This window comes from Gracilinanus agilis, chromosome 2 (assembly GCF_016433145.1).
Source record: "Gracilinanus agilis isolate LMUSP501 chromosome 2, AgileGrace, whole genome shotgun sequence".
Taxonomy (NCBI): Eukaryota; Metazoa; Chordata; class Mammalia; order Didelphimorphia; family Didelphidae; genus Gracilinanus; species Gracilinanus agilis.
In genome coordinates, this window is record NC_058131.1 from 476,256,361 (window position 1) to 476,274,107 (window position 17,747).

At 41.2% G+C, this 17,747-nt stretch overlaps 1 pseudogene; it reads right to left on the reverse strand.

The window, feature by feature from the left end:
• LOC123234004 overlaps positions 1-17,747 on the reverse strand; it is a 67,936-nt pseudogene that overhangs the window by 929 nt on the left and 49,260 nt on the right.

Below are 17,747 nucleotides of genomic sequence, written 5' to 3' on the forward strand. Positions count from 1 at the left end.
CCCCCCAAAAGAGAGAGAGAGAGAGAGAGAGAGAGAGAGAGAGAGAGAGAGAGAGAGAGAGAGAGAGAGAGAGAGAGAGAGAGAGAAAGCAAATCTAGTTTTGATGTAAGGGGAAAAAATTCAACGATTAGCTCTATCCAAATGTGTGATGTGCTTCCTTGGGAGCTGATAGGTTCACCATCATTTCTTCAAGAGAAGACTGAATGACTACTTATAGTCATATATAGAACATGTGCCTGTGGACCCCTGCTTCCCCATGCATTTTGCTGCTTACAGCAAACTCAGCCAAAATGTGATCTTATTTCCTACCATGGCTTCATTTTAAGGGAAGCATTAACTCCAAACATTAAAACCTTCCCTCCTTGAGAGGAAAGACAGTATAACTAGCTCAAATATTCCAGTCCATGAATAACACAGCAAATTAGATTCTACGAGCATTTTAAGTGATTATTATTTGTAAACATTCTACTGCACATTGGGGATACCACCTGTACAGTACTTGCCCTCAAGGAGCTTACAGTTAAAATTATGAGGCTGCTAGCTAGCAGCTTAATAACTATTAAATCAAAGTAGTAGTAGTAAAGAGAGGGTAAGATAGGGGAGAAGATACCTAGCTTACTAATCTATTGGCCGCCATGATGGATTGAAGCTAACTTCCAACAAAGGTTCCTCCAGTCTCCACGCTCCAGCCAGAAGACCCCCGACAGGCTCCTGAGTCTCCCCTTGTAAGCTGGTTTCTTGACCCACTAGCTCTCATACGTCACATATGAAGAACCAATCATAGTTTCTTAATTTGCCTGGGCAGGAGGGGCAATGCCTGTGAAATCAGTTTCCTATCTCCTTGGTTCCTTTGTTCTTTAACTTCCTTTCTCTGAGGGCTTATCTATACCTGAATTTACTCAGTGGTCTTTGACCTCCAGGTTACTGAGAGATGATGTTAAACAAAGCCACATAATGGAGAGAGAAATTCTCTTTCAACAAGCCTAATGGGGAGAATAGAACTTGTATACCAACATGTATGATATAAAGCAGAATGTGATCATGGTAAAGAAAGGATCTAGACCAAATATTATATGGAATATGAAGGAGAATTCAATTTCAGGTTAAAGGATGAGGAAAGACTTAATGGAAAAGGTGGGACCTGAGCTGGATCTTGAGATAGAGGCTATATTCCAGTTATGACACTTGGTCTGCATCAGTGCCCAGTCTGGAGAGATTGAACTTAAACCCTCAATTATCCATTGATCATCCTACATAGGATTAGCAAATATAATCAAATCCAAGTACCCTTTTTGTCTTCTTAGTTTCTCTTATTGTATCTAGGCCACTCCCAGGTAGTCTAGCCTCTGGCTGCATCCTCTTTCCCTAGACTCTATGTCAGCCAATCAGTTGTCAGCCCTTTCCTATACTGTTCCCACTAAAGTACATATAAAACCCTGAGTTCTACAATTCAGTGGAAATTCTCATTATTGGTGTCTTTTTTGGATGTCCTAGAGTCCAGAACAGTAAGCATAAGGGCATTGTCTCCTTTGTCCAGTTCAAGACAGGTTCTACTATAACTACTTTGGTAGTTTTGTGTTTTTTCAGCTTGACAGAGACAAGAAAACAACCGTGGAGAAGAAGAAGACAGCAATTTTATATCTACAAAAACCACCTTCCAAAATTGTTGTGTTCTATAAGCTTAAATAGCTTAAAACTACCCCAAGACTTTTGGGACTCTTTACAGGTTTTTTGCTTGTTTTTTATTTTAACTAGGGGAAATAGAGAATCATTTAAGATTTTTTTTTTAAAGCAAAATACTGACATGGTTAAACATTCTTTGCCTCAAAAAACAAAAGTGATGTCAAGTAAAAGAAATAAACAAAACAAAACATAAACTCATTATTAAAAAAATTAGTGGGGAGGCTGGAGGGGCGCTTCTGGGGCGAGGGACACGGGAGAAGGGGCGGGCGTGTGAAGATGGCAGCAGCAGATGAGGAGCCACTGGCTAAAAAGGCGAAGGTGGAGGTGTCCCCGCTGCTGAGTTTTTGCCCCAGTCCTGGGTCCTATCCTTCTGCCTTAGGGTTGGATGCTTCCCCTTGAGACCTGTCTGCCAGCCTAGGGAAACAGTCTCTGGTCTCTCAGCCTTCAGGACTCTGGAATTCGCTGCAGAGATGCCCCTGAAGACCCTGTGCCCACAGCTCCTCCTCCTCCTCCTCTCAGGGATTCTACACCCCTTATCAGCTTGAAGAAGCTACAGAAGATTGAAACCATTGGCCCTCTTCCCTAGATATTTGGAGGAGGGGGGAGATGGCATGGGACATTGTGGGACATTGTACCCCAGAGACAGCATAGAACATTGTACCCCCATAGTGAAAAAGTTTTTCAGGCAAACTATAGGCAGGAAAATCCCTTTTCTCCCACTATGTACCCTTACCTGCCTAAATAGACTAATGACCTTTGTCAAAGATCGTATCAACACTATACAGCTTATGGTCCTTTGGCAACAATACCAGACCATTCCCCCTGCACCTTGTGTCTATGATGACACATATTTAAGAAAGATTTCTTTATGATCCAGCTCCAGAAGTGGGGAATGTGGAACCTAGAAAGAGTCAGAATTAAAAATGCAGACCCCTGTATAACATTATAATTAAACAGGCTTGTCTGTAGGAATTCCTAACTTACAGACCTTTGGTCTCCAGACTTCTCCCCCTTACCTGAAGGAACGCCTACCTTGAAGACATCCCCCTACCCTGTCCTCTGCTGCCTACAGACATCCCTCTATCCTGCCCCCTGCTGCCTACCACTCTATAAAAACCCAGCTCAGCATAGCTCGTGGTCTCACATCAGCCTTTTGATGTGAGACCCTTAGCTTAAACTAAGATAATAAAGTCCCTTTGCATATTTCAAAAAAAAAAAAATTAGTGGCCAAAGAACTAGACCAGGAAGCAGCAGCTAATGTGAAAAGGGGCAAAGTTAGGCAGCATCTTCTCCTAGGTAAGTGTCCATGCATGACCCAGAGACAGAGGGGTAACCACTTCTCCTCCGACTACACAAGTCTAGGACTCCTTTCCCAAGCTAGCTTTCTAGTGTAATTGAGGCTCAGATCCATGTTGTGAAAATGGTAGTCTTTCCTTTCACAGGTGTTTGTAATCTTTGCAAGAGGCGCTATTAAAGCTCGTGGACCCTTTGTTTGGCAGAGACGTGGTTATATTTCTTTCTTGAAAATGAACTCAGGTAGACCTAGAAAGGGCAAACAATGAGCATTAAGGTCACCTAAGCGATATATGACAAAGCAAGAGAACTAGAAAAAAAAAATCTGTCCAGAATATCCTCCTACATGTGGCAAATTCCTACTAGGTCCACTCACTTCAGTATCAAAATGATGCTTTGCCTTGCTATACTAAAAGAGAAATCCTAAAATTAGAACTGTGATAATATAAGTTGTGTGTCTGGGAACATGTGTGGGATGAAGTTGGGCACACAGGATAGAGAGAGAGAGGAAAAACAAGCTTCTTTTCCTTAGCATGGGAGGAGGAAGGATACTAGCAAGGAAGAGTCCGTGGCCTCAACCCCAGATACACCTTATTTTATATTCAAGTTGGTCAGGCAATGAGAGACTCGGCCTACAATTCTGGAGTATAATTACAGCCCCACACCTGGATTCCAGTTAAATTACTTACTTACAATACTTACAATTCAGCACATACTGAACAGCAACAATAAAGTGAGCCCAGGTTGGAAATCCCTCCGGCAGCAGTTGGGCATTTGCTGGGCAATCTGTGGCATGCCCTGTTCTTTTTCAGTTTTGATGGAGGTCAAGGGATAGGAGGGCCTGCTTGGGCCTCTGGATATTGAGAGTTTGCTCAATCTGTCTGTTGTCTGCTGCTTCTTGGGCCAGCCAGCACTAGCCCTTAATGGCCTTGGGTTCAGGTTTATGGTTGTGATTCTCTGTTTAAGAATATAGCAGGTAGCTTGAGCTCTCCTCCCAGAGTGAAACTGGGAACAGCTAAAATCAACCTAGTTTTAAATACTCAGTTATTACCCAGAGACTTAGGGCAAAACCACATTACAAAGCCACCTAAAGTACTTAATTGGAACAGAAAAAGAGATTTTAAAACTGAGTCACTGGCGAAACATTCTGAGACCATGCCACAAACGAACGCATTTCTATTCTTTTCCTACGGCCACCTTCAGGTTACCATTCGGAAAATAGGAAAAGCAGAACAAAATTTTGGCAGCAAAGAGGCCTTCACTTAGAGGTCTTGGCCATCTCTCAACCCTCAATGCAGCTATAATAGTTTCTGCAGCTCCCTTCTTCACCTTTCTCTACTTAGAAATCCATTCTGTTCCCACATCAGCTCTCACATTCTTAGCAACTCAGGCAATAGTTGATTTTTTTTTTTTGGTAAACCCTTACCTTCATCTTGAAATCAATTCTGTGTAGTGGTTCCAAGGCAGAAGAGGGGTAAGGGCTAGGCAAGGGGGGTTAAATGACTTGCCCAGGATCACACAGCTAGGAAGTGTCTGAGGCTAGATTTGAAGCCAGGACTTTCTGTCTCTCTTGGCTCTCAATCCACTGAGATACCTAGCTGCCCCCCCCCAACCCTTAAAAGTCAGTCCTTGGCCCCAAATCTAGTGCACCCCAAGAGTCAGTATTTCTTTTTTTTTTTTAAACCCTTAACTTCTGTGTATTGACTTATAGGTGGAAGAGTGGTAAGGGTAGGCAATGGGGGTCAAGTGACTTGCCCAGGGCCACACAGCTGGGAAGTGTCTGAGGCCGGATTTGAACCTAGGACCTCCCATCTCTAGGCCTGGCTCTCAATCCACTGAGCTACCTAGCTGCCCCCAGGAGTCAGTATTTCTTGCCATCTCTACCAGAGAACCTGGCGTCTGCTTCCTGCTTCTAGCTATCTCTAGGTCCACATCTGGCTACTATGGGAATTTAAAATTCTGGGTCCTGGCCATCAGGGTCAGAGGTGTCAGAGGAAATGTGGTTCCTGATGGATTGGATTGAGAAGTATAGTATTCCTTTCTTGACCTTTATTACATTTAATTCTGATTAAACCCCATAGCAAATCCAAAAGAGATATGATTCCTGACCAGTGGATGCTAGAAAGCCGAGGCTCAAAACTCCTCTGAGATGGCATTGAAAAGCCCTATTTGCTGCCACCTACAGCAGAGCTGGACTTGTGAATGGTGTCCCCTCCTTATCACATTCCCATCTCCTTCCCGTCCAGCTCTGCTTCCTGTCGCCTGGGTAGTCACAGAGCCATTACCCACCACCTGTGTAGACCATTAGCAGCCACCTGCTGACCAGCCTGAAGGTGTGAAAACCTGGAGATTGATTTCCACACAGCAGTGAGAAGCCCGCAGCTGAGATCAGAGAAAGAGGAAGCTTGAGACAGAGGGGAAGGGGAGGAACAAAGGCAAGTGAGATGTGTTTCTTTCTCCTGCTCTTGCTTTTTTAAATTTTTTTTATTTTTTTTAAACCCTTACTTTCCATCTTGGAATCAATATTGTGCATTGGTCCCAAGGCAGAAGAGTGGTAAGGGCTAGGCAAGAGAGGTTAAATAACCTGCCCAGAGTCGCACAGCTAGGAAGTGTCTGAGGTAGATTTGAACCCAGGACCTCTCATCTCTGGGCCCGACTCTCAATCCACTGAGCCACCTAACTGTCTCCCCCAACCCCCTAGCTTTGGTTGACTTTTGCACATCCTTTGATCTCCATACTGGTTCTGGGCTTTGGCCACCTGTCAGGTCAGACCCTCAGCTTTGGAATGAGACCAGTTTTTGTGTGAAGAGTTTGAGAAATGCAGGCAAGGCAACTAGATACTGAGTGCTGGGGATAGGAGACCAAGAAGACCTGAGTTCAAATACTCCTTTAAAATTTTTCTAACTGTGTAATCCTGGGCAAACCACTTAATCTCTACTAGCCTCAGTTTCTTCATTTATAAAATGAAAGTAATAGCACCTACTTTCCAGTGCTCCTATGAGGATCAAATGAAATAATATGTAAAATGCTGCCCAAACCTTAAACCATTGTATAGTTGTCTTTGCTGTTCAGTCATTTCCAGCTCTTTGTGACCCCATTTGGAGTTTTATTGGCAAAGAGATTGGAGTGGTTTGCCATTTTCTTCTCCAGCTCATTTCATGATGAGAAAACTAAGGCAAATAAGGTTAAGTGACTTGCCTAGAGTCACACAGCTAGTGAGCATTTGAAGCTGGATTTGAATTCAGGAATTCAAGCCCAGCACTCTATCCACTGTGCCACCTACCTGCCCTAGAATTTGTTGTTATTTGGTCATTTCAGTCCTAGTTATTATTTTTAGGAGAGGGTCTGAGTAGCACATGCTGGACCATTTGGAGTTGTGGGAATTGGGGCATAGATCCCTAGCCTTGCTTTTAATAGAAAAAGGCAATGAATAAATATTGTTAAGGCTTTCTAGAGATGAGCTGACTTAGCTAAATAGAAAAGGACATGGCTCGTGTAGGAGAGGTTTACATCTATAGAAATCTTCTCCAAAAATTATTGTACTCTATAAATTCAACTTTGAAACACAAGGCATTATGGCACAGTGGATAGGGAGCCTGTCTCTTACTCACTGAGACTTGGGTTCAAATCCTCCTTCTCTGTGATACCTGGCAGTGTTCTGGGATCACAACAAATGATAACTTTCTGCAAAAGTGCTGATTTGATTCTGGGGAGGAATTTTCCCCGCCAGGATTTCTCTGTACCAAGGAAATTATATGTCTAGTCCCCACCTTCTCCAGTATTCAGTTCCACATGCAATTCCATTAGAGTATGAGAGCTTCCATTCCCTTCAGTCTATTAAGCCCTAGAGGGTATCTATTAAGATGTACTTTGGGGTTGAAGGGGTTTTCAGGGAAGACTACAACCGCTGGTAGGAGGGCTTGCTGAGCCCTTTTGTTCAGGGTTGCTTATCCATCTTTGGTGTCTACCTGCTGCCCAGCTCTCACCTGGGGTTCCAAGAAACCATTTTTGGCAGCCACATACATCTCAGCAGGTGGACTAAACTAGGTTGAGGGTAACTGGAAGGTTACAAATCTTGACTGGTAAGTTAGGAGGTGTCTACCCCAGGCATGTGAAGACTCCCCTCTCCTCTCAGGAATGGATAGATGAGAACAGTTTGTCTCAGTAACTATGAAGCAGGTGCTATGGGGGCACTTAAATGTTGGTTAGACATTGAAGAAACCAAAACCATCCACTACATCCCCAGCCACCACCAGGCATCCTCACTTTTGTCTTGTCACTGGACTTTGATGACTCTGGAAGAGAAAGTGAAGAGGACAACTTTTTTTTTTGAGTATCCATGTGGATTATTTATTATTTTATCAGCAGTTCAATCAGCATAATATTTAATGTTCCATTCAATCCCACAAGGGTTGTTATTATATCCCTCTGGTTTTCATTCTTTATTTTTATTGTATCATATTAAGCAGTCTTCCTCAGGATCATGAAAGGGACTTCAGAGACCAGCTGGTCCAACTCCCTCATTTTATGTTATTTTATTTTTCTGGGCCATACATATATTATCATGCAAAACACACTTCCACATTGGTCACTGTTGTAAGAGCACACTCAGACAAAACCAAAACTCCCGCAGAAAACCATGAATACACTGATGAAAAGAAAGCATGCTTTGATCTTCATCCATTGGACTTAACAATTTTTTCTCTGGGGGTGGACAGTGTTGCTTGTCATAAGTCTTTCAAAATTGTCCCACATTAATGTGTTGCTGGTGGAGTAGCGAACTGATCCAACCATTCTGGAAGGCAATTTGGAACTATGCCCAAAGGGCTTTAAAAGACTGTTTGCCCTTTGATCCAGCCATACCACTGCTGATTTTATACCCAGCAGATAATAAGGAAAGAGACTTGAAAGAGATAATAAGGAAAAAGACTTGTACAAAAATATTTATAACCACGCTCTTTGTGGTGGCAAAAATTTGGAAAATGAGGGAATGCCCTTCGATTGGGGAATGGCTGAACAAATTGTTGTATCTTTTGGTGATGGGATATTATTGTGCTCAAAGGAATAATGAACTGGAGGATTTCCATGAGAACTAGAAAGTCCTCCAGGAATTGATGCAGAGCGAAAGGAGCAGAACCAGGAGAACATTGTACACAGAGACTGATACACTGACGTAATTGAATGCAATGGACTTCTCTACTGGCAGCAACACAACGATCCAAGACATTTCTGAAGGACTTATGAGAAAGAACACTATCCACATCCAAAGAAAGAACTGTGGGAATAGAAACAACTGCTTGATCACATGGTTTGATGGGAATATGATTGGAGATGTAGACTCTAAACAATCACCCTAGTGTAAATATTAATAATATGGAAATAGGTCTTGATCAATGACACATGTAAAAACCAGTTGAATTGCGCCTTGGCTACAGGAGGGGAGTGGGAGGAGGGGAGGGAAAGAAACATGATTCGTGTAACCATGGAAAAATATTTAAACTAATTAAATTAAATAAATAAACTTAAAATATGGGGGGGAAAAGAATTGTCTCAGATCTTTGCATAGCCTGCAGTAGAAGCTGACAGCTTTGTGCAATTCTGCTTCACTTAAATCCAATTTATGCTCAAGTGAAAAGACATTAAGAAGGCAGAGGGAGGGGGCAGCTGTGTATCTCAGGGGATTGAGAGCCAGCCTTAGAGATGGGAAGTCCTGGGTTCAAATCTTACCTCAGACAACTCCCATTACCTAGCCCTTACTGCTTGCTCTTCCACCTTGGAACCAATACACAATATTAATTCTAAGATAGAAGATAAGGGTTTTAAAAAAAAGAATGGAGTGGGGGGAGTGTCAAACCATGAAGAAAAGTGAGATGGTTTAGTGGCAAGAACAAAGATTTGGAAGTCAGAGTATCTAGGCTCTAACCCAAATTCCCCATCCTCAGTACTCAAGAACTTCTATCCCTGGTTGGAGTATCTTATTCCATCACTTACTAGCTGTGTGATCTAAGGAAAATCACATGGCTTTTTTTGAGCCCTAATTTCCTCATCCATGAAGTAAAGATAATGATATTTGAGATGAGGGATTAGCTTTATAAACCTTGAAGTTATAAATGTGTGTATGAAGATGGGGAATAGTTAAATAGTTCAGTGGAAAGAGTGTTGGGTCTAGAGTCAAGAAGACTCACCTTCCTGAGTTCAAATCTGGCCTCAGACACTTCCTAGCTGTGTGACCCAGGCACATCACCTAAGCTTGTTGGCCTCAGTTTCTTCATCTATAAAATGAGGTGGAAAAAAATGAGCTGGAGAAGGAATGGCAAATCAATCCAGTAGCTGCCAAGAAAACCCTAAATGGGGTTATAAAGTTGGACTCCACTGTAAAATGAATGAACAGCAAAAATGAAGGTGGGAACCCTAATTTAAATACTGAGATAGAGAATTGTAAAGGACCTTGGTAAATCCAAATGCTCATTTTCTAGGGGAAGAAACTGAGACCAAGAAAGGTTGTGATCTTTGCCCCAGATGGCATGAGGAAGATGAGAAGGGATGCAAACAGAGGGCTTCTGATGCCAAAGCCAGGTCTCTTCCTCTTCTTCTCTGCTGCCTGCCTCTCATTAACATGGCTAGCTGGGCTCAAGGGGGAAGAACTGGGCTTCATTAGCTCACACTGAGGTGAGATGTGTTTCAGCAAAGTTGTTGATTGCTTCTCATTCCCTGTGATGAAATGGAGCCAGGGCTGCATTTTACAGGAGTTTCCCTGATAGAATCTTTTTTTTTTTTTTGTCTTCTCTCTCTCCAAAGAGGGTGTTGTTGTCAAGTTCCCTTCCTTAATCCTGAGGTTGTTGTCTGAAAGTAGCTGACCGTCAGAATCTCCTGGTTGTAACAGGCACAAGAGGCCAGCTAGCCTAATCCATTCCTGATCAGGGATCCTCTCCAAAATAACCTCAGCAAACAGTCATCCATCTTCATTTGAAGGCCTCTAGTAATGGGAAATTCATTTCTTTCAGGGCAGTCTATCACACTTAGTTTTATTGTTGTCAAATCATTTTTCAGTCATGTCTGTCTCTTTGTGATCTCATTTAGGGTTTTCTTGGCAAAGGAACCCCTTCTGGAGGGGTTTGTCACTTCCTTTTCTAGCTCATTTTACAGATGAGGAAACTGAGGCAAACCGAGTTAAGTGACTTGCTCAGAGTCACAGAGCTGGTAAGTGTCTGGAGCTGGATTTAAACTCAGGAAGACGAGTCTTCTTGATTTCAGGCTTGGCTCTCTATCCACCAGGAGACAGCTCTAGATTTTGGGAAGTTATTTTCTTTTCACACAGTAGAATTCTCCAACTTTTTGCCCATTTTCAAAATTATTCATTTTGCTCTTAGTTCTATGCTCTGGAGTCAAGCAGAGAAAGTTTCATCCTACTACCATGAAACAGCCTTTCAAATAGGGAAAAATTGCTCTCATATTCCCTTAAACCTACTCTTCTGCGGGCTCAGCATGCTCAAATAGTCCTTATGTGGCATGATCTTGAAGCCCTTTGCTTTTTGGGTTACATAGAGGGTAGGACACCAGGCCTGGAGTCAGAAAGACCTGAGTTCAACTGAAGATGAGAACTTATATCCACCTCCAGAGAAAGAACTGCTGGAGCCTGGATGCAGATTCTTTTTTTTCCATTTTTTTAATCTATGTTTTCTTATGGTTAATGTGGAAATGTTTTTCATGACTGTACATGTAAAATCTATGTCAAAGTGCTTGCCTTTTCAAGGAGAGGGGAAAGAAGGGAGGGAAGAAGAGAATTTAGAACTCAAAAAATTTTTTTAAATGTTAAAAATTTTTGTTTACATGTGTGACAATTAAAAATTCTAAGACTGGCTTCCAGGTAAGAAAATCAATTTATTGATTAGACCAGCAATAACTAATACATTAATTGGTCATTGATCTCTCTCAGTGATCAAAGACCAGGAAGTTCCAGCCTCACAGATTCCTTAAATACAATTTTGGAAGCCCCTTATTTGGCCTTTCCTTTAGATATCCAAAGACCTCTCTAATTGGTGAATAACCAAGGAAGAGGTGGTCCATCATTGAGTGATGGTAGACAAATACATGCCTGGTGTCTGTGATCAGGTATGTTATTGGAAATTTAGGGGTCCTTGAGCTACATTTCCCATGAGCCCACTGGCTTCCTGTCCTTATGCAATGATGTAGACCAGTGATTCCCAAAGTGGGCGCCACTGCCCCCTGGTGGGTGCTGCAGCGATCTAAGGGAGCAGTAATGGCCACAGGTGCATTTATCTTTCCTATTAATTGCTATTAAAATTAAAAAAAAATAATTTCCAGGGGGCTAAGTAATATTTTTTCTGGAAAGGGGGCGGTAGGCCAAAAAAGTTTGAGAACCACTGATGTAGACAGAAGGATAAAAACCGATGGGCTGTTTTTTCACGTCCTCTTTACTTCTGATCCAGCAGCATGGCAGGCAAGGGTATGCCGTTTTAAACTGACTTAGCACAGCACGTGGCTTCATTTTCTATTGGCTACTAATAAATCTTTAAAAAAACATAATAATTTTAAAGTTATCCCTTTTATATTAATTTTATTTCTTACACAGGTCTCATCTGGTTATGCATGACTCCCCATTTACTCCAATGGAGATTTCAAGGAATCTGTCTGTTGCTAGCAGATATACTCAGCCTCGACTGGTTTTTATTTACCAGGCAAGAAAGAATTTATAATCTCGCCTTTCCATTTCTTATCCTACAATGGAAGAAACTTCTTGAATTTTCCTAGGAAAAAAAGGAATGAGAACAGCAGTTGGAGGAATACATCTGAGCCTTATTTTGAAACCTTGAAATAGAAATTATTCAATATATTAGAAATAAATCCTTTCACTAGTAATTGAAAAAAATTTAAATATTAGGAAAAAAAGACCCGAGTTCAAATTTGACCTCAGACATTTACAGACATAGCAAACAGAGGTGGTTAAACTTCACCTCTGTTTGCCTCAGTTCCTTTCATTATAAAATGAGAATAATAGCACCTACCTCCCAGGGCTTTTGTGAGTATCAAATAAGATAATATCTATGAAATGATTATCATAATGCTTAGCACAGAGTAGGTGCTTAACAATTGTTTCTTTCCCATTCCTCTCAATGTTCTCTAGCTTGTAAATATCTGTATTAAAATGTGGCACCGAATAATGCATTAGATATTATCTTATTAAAGCAGAAAATAGGATTATCTGCTCCCTAGTCTTGGATACTGTTCCTTTCTCCATGCAGCCTGCAATCCCTATTTAGCTTTTTTTGGCTGCCCTCTTACACCATTGACTCCACTCAGAATCCCAGCTCTTTATCAAATGATTTGTTTCAATTTCATTTTGTACTTGTGAAATGAAGTTTTTGAACCTACTTGTAAGACTTTGCATTTATCCCTATTTGGTTTACTTTTAATAGATTTGCAAAAGCTAAGGGGTAGGAGAATTTTAAAAGTAACTCAAGGCTCAAGCCTGGGTCATTTGCATAAGATTTAATTCATTGGTGAAGAAAATGATGGCTTGGCACTGTACACCTCCCTGATGAGCAGAGCTTGGGTAAAGAGAGGTCTTCTTGCTTTCTGCTTTGAAGGAGGAGACTCATGATTCCAGACCCACTTTGGGGAGAAATCTGGAGAGGAAGAGAATAGGCTTTTGAAACAACAGACGTACAGGAACTGGCAGCTCAACATGTCTCTGATTTTCAGCTTTCCTTCCTGGGGTCTTTTTAATTTTTTTTTAACCCTTAACTTCTGTGTATTGGCTCCTTGGTGGAAGAGTGGTAAGGGTAGGCAATGGGGGGTCAAGTGACTTGCCCAGGGTCACACAGCTGGGAAGTGTCTGAGGCCGGGTTTGAACCTAGGACCTCCTGTCTCTAAGCCTGACTCTCAATCCACTGAGCTACCCAGCTGCCCCCCTTCCTGGGGTCTTTAAGGAATTTCCTCTTGGGTGAAATTAACTAGCCATTACTACTCTTCTGGGTTGGAATAGATACACAGTATCCCAATTTTCCTTTTTAGAAATAATTAATTAATTTTAAAAATTCTATAGAATGTAAACCTTCCAGAGCCTGAATAAGATACCTCCTTTCTGGCTTGCTCTCCTTTCCCAAATAACCTAATAAATTTCTTTCTAGAACTATTTCAGATTTGGGATTTTGTCTTCATGAATGTCATACCCCACTAATGTTTTTTGATTTCTTCAGATGTTAAAATCATCTTATACTGCACTAATACCCTCCTCATCTATTCTGTTCCACTTGAGTGCAGTTTACCCTACTGCCATGTTCCAGTCATGGGTTCCATTTTACAAAGTTTCAATGATGCCTATGGGGTAAAATTTGCTTTTTTGCCATTCATATTTCTTTATTTGTTACTAATGCTTTATGAATTTGGGAATAGATATTGATGCCATAGATTTTATTATTCACTCCTTTCTTAGATTTTGTACAGCAAAATAGAAAGTAACCTCATTATTTTGTTTCTTTCAAAATCACAACTTTCTGTGGTATCTAACAGGGTTACACAGATATGCAGGCAGCTTTTTGTTCACTTCCTTTCTTCCTCAGCTGAAGCTTCCTTTGACTTGTAAGACTGCAGGGAAATACATTTTCACTAGTCTTTGTTAGGTAGACTCCATCTCTGGCCATCATTCCTATATTTTAGCTATATATTTTATTTTATTTCAGCTATATAGTTTACCTCACCTTCCTATGTTTCTTCCTGCCCATTTTCCTATTTGTCTTTGTCTCCCACTTCATCTAAGACCTCCTTTTTACTCTGAGCAAGATTTGTGCTGATATTTCTTTTCTCCAAAATTATTTGGAAAGAGCCATCCAGGATGAAATAGTAACTTTCCAGCAGTTCTTGGAAACAGGAGCCCTTCCTAGGCTTTGCTCTAGAAACTAGAGGTACTCATCCATCCCTCCCAGTCCCTTTACGACCCCATCTCCCAAATGCTTGTGACATTAACTCTAGGGGCTGAGCATATTCTAGCTTTTTCAAGATCCATCCATAGAATTGTCATAGGAAGGGGGTTATCCTGAAAAGATAGGGATTCAGAGAGTGTCATACTCATGATGGCTGCTTGGTGCTGATTGATACTCTCCAGGTGCCATGCTCCAGCATGACACCTCGTTGGGAACTGTAAGAATAAGAAAACATATCTTGAGAACAGAAGGTTTCAAATAAGGTTCAACTTAACCTACCTGGACCAGGCTCCAGGTAGGACTGTTGTTGGTTGTCAACGGTGTCTGACTATGACCCCATTTGGGATTTTCTTGGCAAAGATACTGCAATGGTTTGGCATTTCCTTCTCCAGCTCTTTTATAGATGAGAAAACTATGGCAAACAGGATTAAGTGACTTGCCCAGGGTCATGCCGCTAAAAGTGTCTAAGATCGGTTTTTGAACTCAGGAAGATTTGTCTTCCTGACTCTAGGCTTTGTTTTCTATCTATTCTGCCATGAAATTGCCCCAGTTAGGGCTAGAGACCATTTAAGATTTAGTGGCCTAAGAATAAATTCCAGACATCTAAATAAAACTTTGCAAAGAAGGCTTCCTCTATTATGTCTTCTTACTGCTCATACTGGGTACCCTCATGAGTACTCCCTTTCTGGGGCCCTACTATCACAGACAAGATTATCTACATAAATCATGGGGTCTAGAATCATCCCCAGGTTGGGGAGGGAAGATAGAGACCTGAGAAGAGACATCGTATGACCTACACCAACACGTGTATGCTGGTGAAATAAGTAGCTTTTTAAAAAGCCACCAAAGGGACACATTTAGCCTAAACCCAGCATGAAAATGAAAAGGGATAATTTCTTTCCTTTATTTTGGTGACTGTAGGGGCTGATTGCTTATGTGCGGGTGTGCATGTGTGTGTATGTATGAACTCCAAGTCTTTTCTTTAATCACCAGCTGGTGAAACCATTTCTTTCTCTCTTTCCACTACCCCTGCCAAGCTTCTTCCCTGAGTCACTGCCCATCTGCCAGGGCCTGCTAAAGATCTGGGAGTGTCAAGACTGTCCTAATTTTTCCCACCCTACAGATGGCGCTGTTGAGAACATTTTCTATGATGGCCAGCTCCATTGGTTAGACTAGAGCTGTGGTCCCCAAACTTTTTTGGTCTATCACCCCCTTTCCAGAAAAAATATTACTTAGCGCCCCCTGGAAATTATGAAACTGTTTATTGAGCTCAGAATAGAATGTAATACAAAAAAAGTGTGGCCATCACTGCTTTCCTGGATCGCTGCAGCACCCACCAGGGGGTGGTAGCGCCCACTTTGGGAATCACTGGACTAGAGCATGGCGAAAATGAGCTGCTCACAGACTTCTGACTCTCAACCTTGTCCTTGGTTCTAGCCAATTCTTTTGCACATATTGGTGACTAGGAAAACTGTAGGAAATAAGAGTATGACTGACTCCATCTGAACTATCCCTACTGGAAAACAACTCAAGTTCATGCCCTACTGATTATGGGTCTCTAGTGCCATTTTTTTTCCCAAGCCCTTACCTTCTGACAGAATCAATTCTAAATATAGGTTCCAGGGCAGAAAAACAGTAAGAACTAGACATATGGGGGGTTAGGTGATTTGCCCAGGATCACATAACTAGAAAGTGTATATCCAGGACCTCCTATCTGCAGGCTTGACTCTCTATCCCTAGCTACTGCTCTAGCATCATTATTTTTCTTTTTTAAATCATACAATAACTAGATTTATAAATGGAGAGATCCTTAGGTGTTATTTTGTTCAGTACTCTTATTTTATAAATGAGAAAACTGAGGCTCAGAGAGGTTTAGCTCCCTAGTCATACAGCTAGTTTTGGAGGACACTCGGGAATCAAACCCAGGCTTTCCAATCCCAGATCTAATGTTCTTTCCAAAACACTGTTTTGAATCTACAGTAGTGGATTTGTATATTTGCATGTTTATGTGGGGTCATACTTATATATCAAATGTGTTTGCAAATTGACTCTAGAACAGCTGATGGGCAAACTAACCCCTGCATCTGACCCACAGACTGTAGCATTTCCCTAATCATTAGGGAAGTGCTTAAGGCAGTGATGGACAAACTATAGCCCATGGGTCAGATGTGGGGGTGTAGTTTGCCCATCACTGCTCTAGAATACTAAATGAAATTTCATGAACCCCAAAGATCAGGGCATCACCCAATCAGCTACCATTTAGTTAGATTCAGTCAATGCATGTGGTGGACTTTCAGGAGACGTGAACCTGGTCCTTGAGGACTTTACAGTCTAATTAGGGAGCTCAGAGTCACACAAAACCATTAGAGGACATCAGAAGATAATCTATAATCAAATGCTCTCTTGTTAGAAAAAATTAAATGTACTACAGTTATTCTGAGAAGGTGAAAACCTGACAGGAGAGAGCCTGAGCCTGAGAAGGGGGGTAAGATTTCTTAAGTGAATCAGTCAGACAATTAAGATTTATTAGGTGCTTACTATAAGCTAAGCACTAGGTATACAAAATTTTTTTTAAGGCCATCTCTTCCAAGAAATTTTTGATTGGGGGCAGCTGGGTGGCTCAATGGATTGAGAGCTAGGCCTGGAGACAGGAGGTCCTAGGTTCAAATCTGGCCTTACACACTTCCTAGCTGTGTGACCCTGGACAAGTCACTGAATCCTCATTGCCTAGCCCTTATCACTCTTCTACCTTGGAAACAATACACAGTATTGATTCTGAGACAGAGGTAAGGTTGTTTTTTTAAAGAAGAAGCTTATGACCTAATGAAGGAAAACAAATACAAATGTTAAAAGATAAAGAGAAATTGGAGAAGTCCAAAGAGTGCAACCAGATGTGAAGAAAACCAGATGGAAAGTAAAGAGATGGCTGTCCTGGGTGCCCCTCCCATTTTTTAAAAAAATTAAAAACCCTATGCTATCCTCCTTGGGTGCTCTCTTTAAAAAGGAGCTTTAGGAAGAACTCTCCACTCTCTCCTCCAAAATGGGCAGAACGAATATGAGGAGAAGGATAAATAAAAATTAAATAGACAGAATAGAGGAATGCTGTAGGCATGAGGAGGCAAGATGGTAAAAGGAAGAAAGCAATAAACTTGAAGTAGTATCTGAGTTAGAGTTCTATATTAGCTCATTCCAAACCATATAGCAGATGGGCATGGGAAAATAAGCACTGGGAGAGAAGAAAAAGAATTCCAAAGGGAATATATCACCTAAGGAACTAAGGTAGAAACTGAGCCTTAGTTTCCTTATTAATAAGCACTGTGAGCCTCATGCTCACAGTACATTTCACAAAGTTGTTGGGTGAAAAAACAAACAACTAAGTGATCTATAAATGTGAGAGTTGTTTTTTTTTTTGTTTTGTTTTGTTTTGTTTTGTTTTTTACCATGGTGGCACCATGAGCATGAGCACAAAGGCTGTAATAAGTGTGGAAGACACTGATGGAGAATAACTCCATTTTTAGATAAAAGTTTCTTAGACACTCAGAGGACTGGGGAAAACACTGGTAAAAGCAGAGGGTCAGTTTATAAAGGATGGCTTAATTAGCATCTCTTCTTTAAATGGATAGAAAAAAGTGACATTTTTTAGTTTCAGTAGTTCCACTTAGCCACCTCTAATCTGTGTCTATCTATATGTATGTATGTATATATATATATGTGTGTGTGTATGCACATATATATATGTATATTCCTTAATTATGGGTAAAAACAATTTTTAACTTTTCAAAAAAAATTTCGAGCCAAATTCTCCACCTCCTCTCCTTCCCTGTTTTC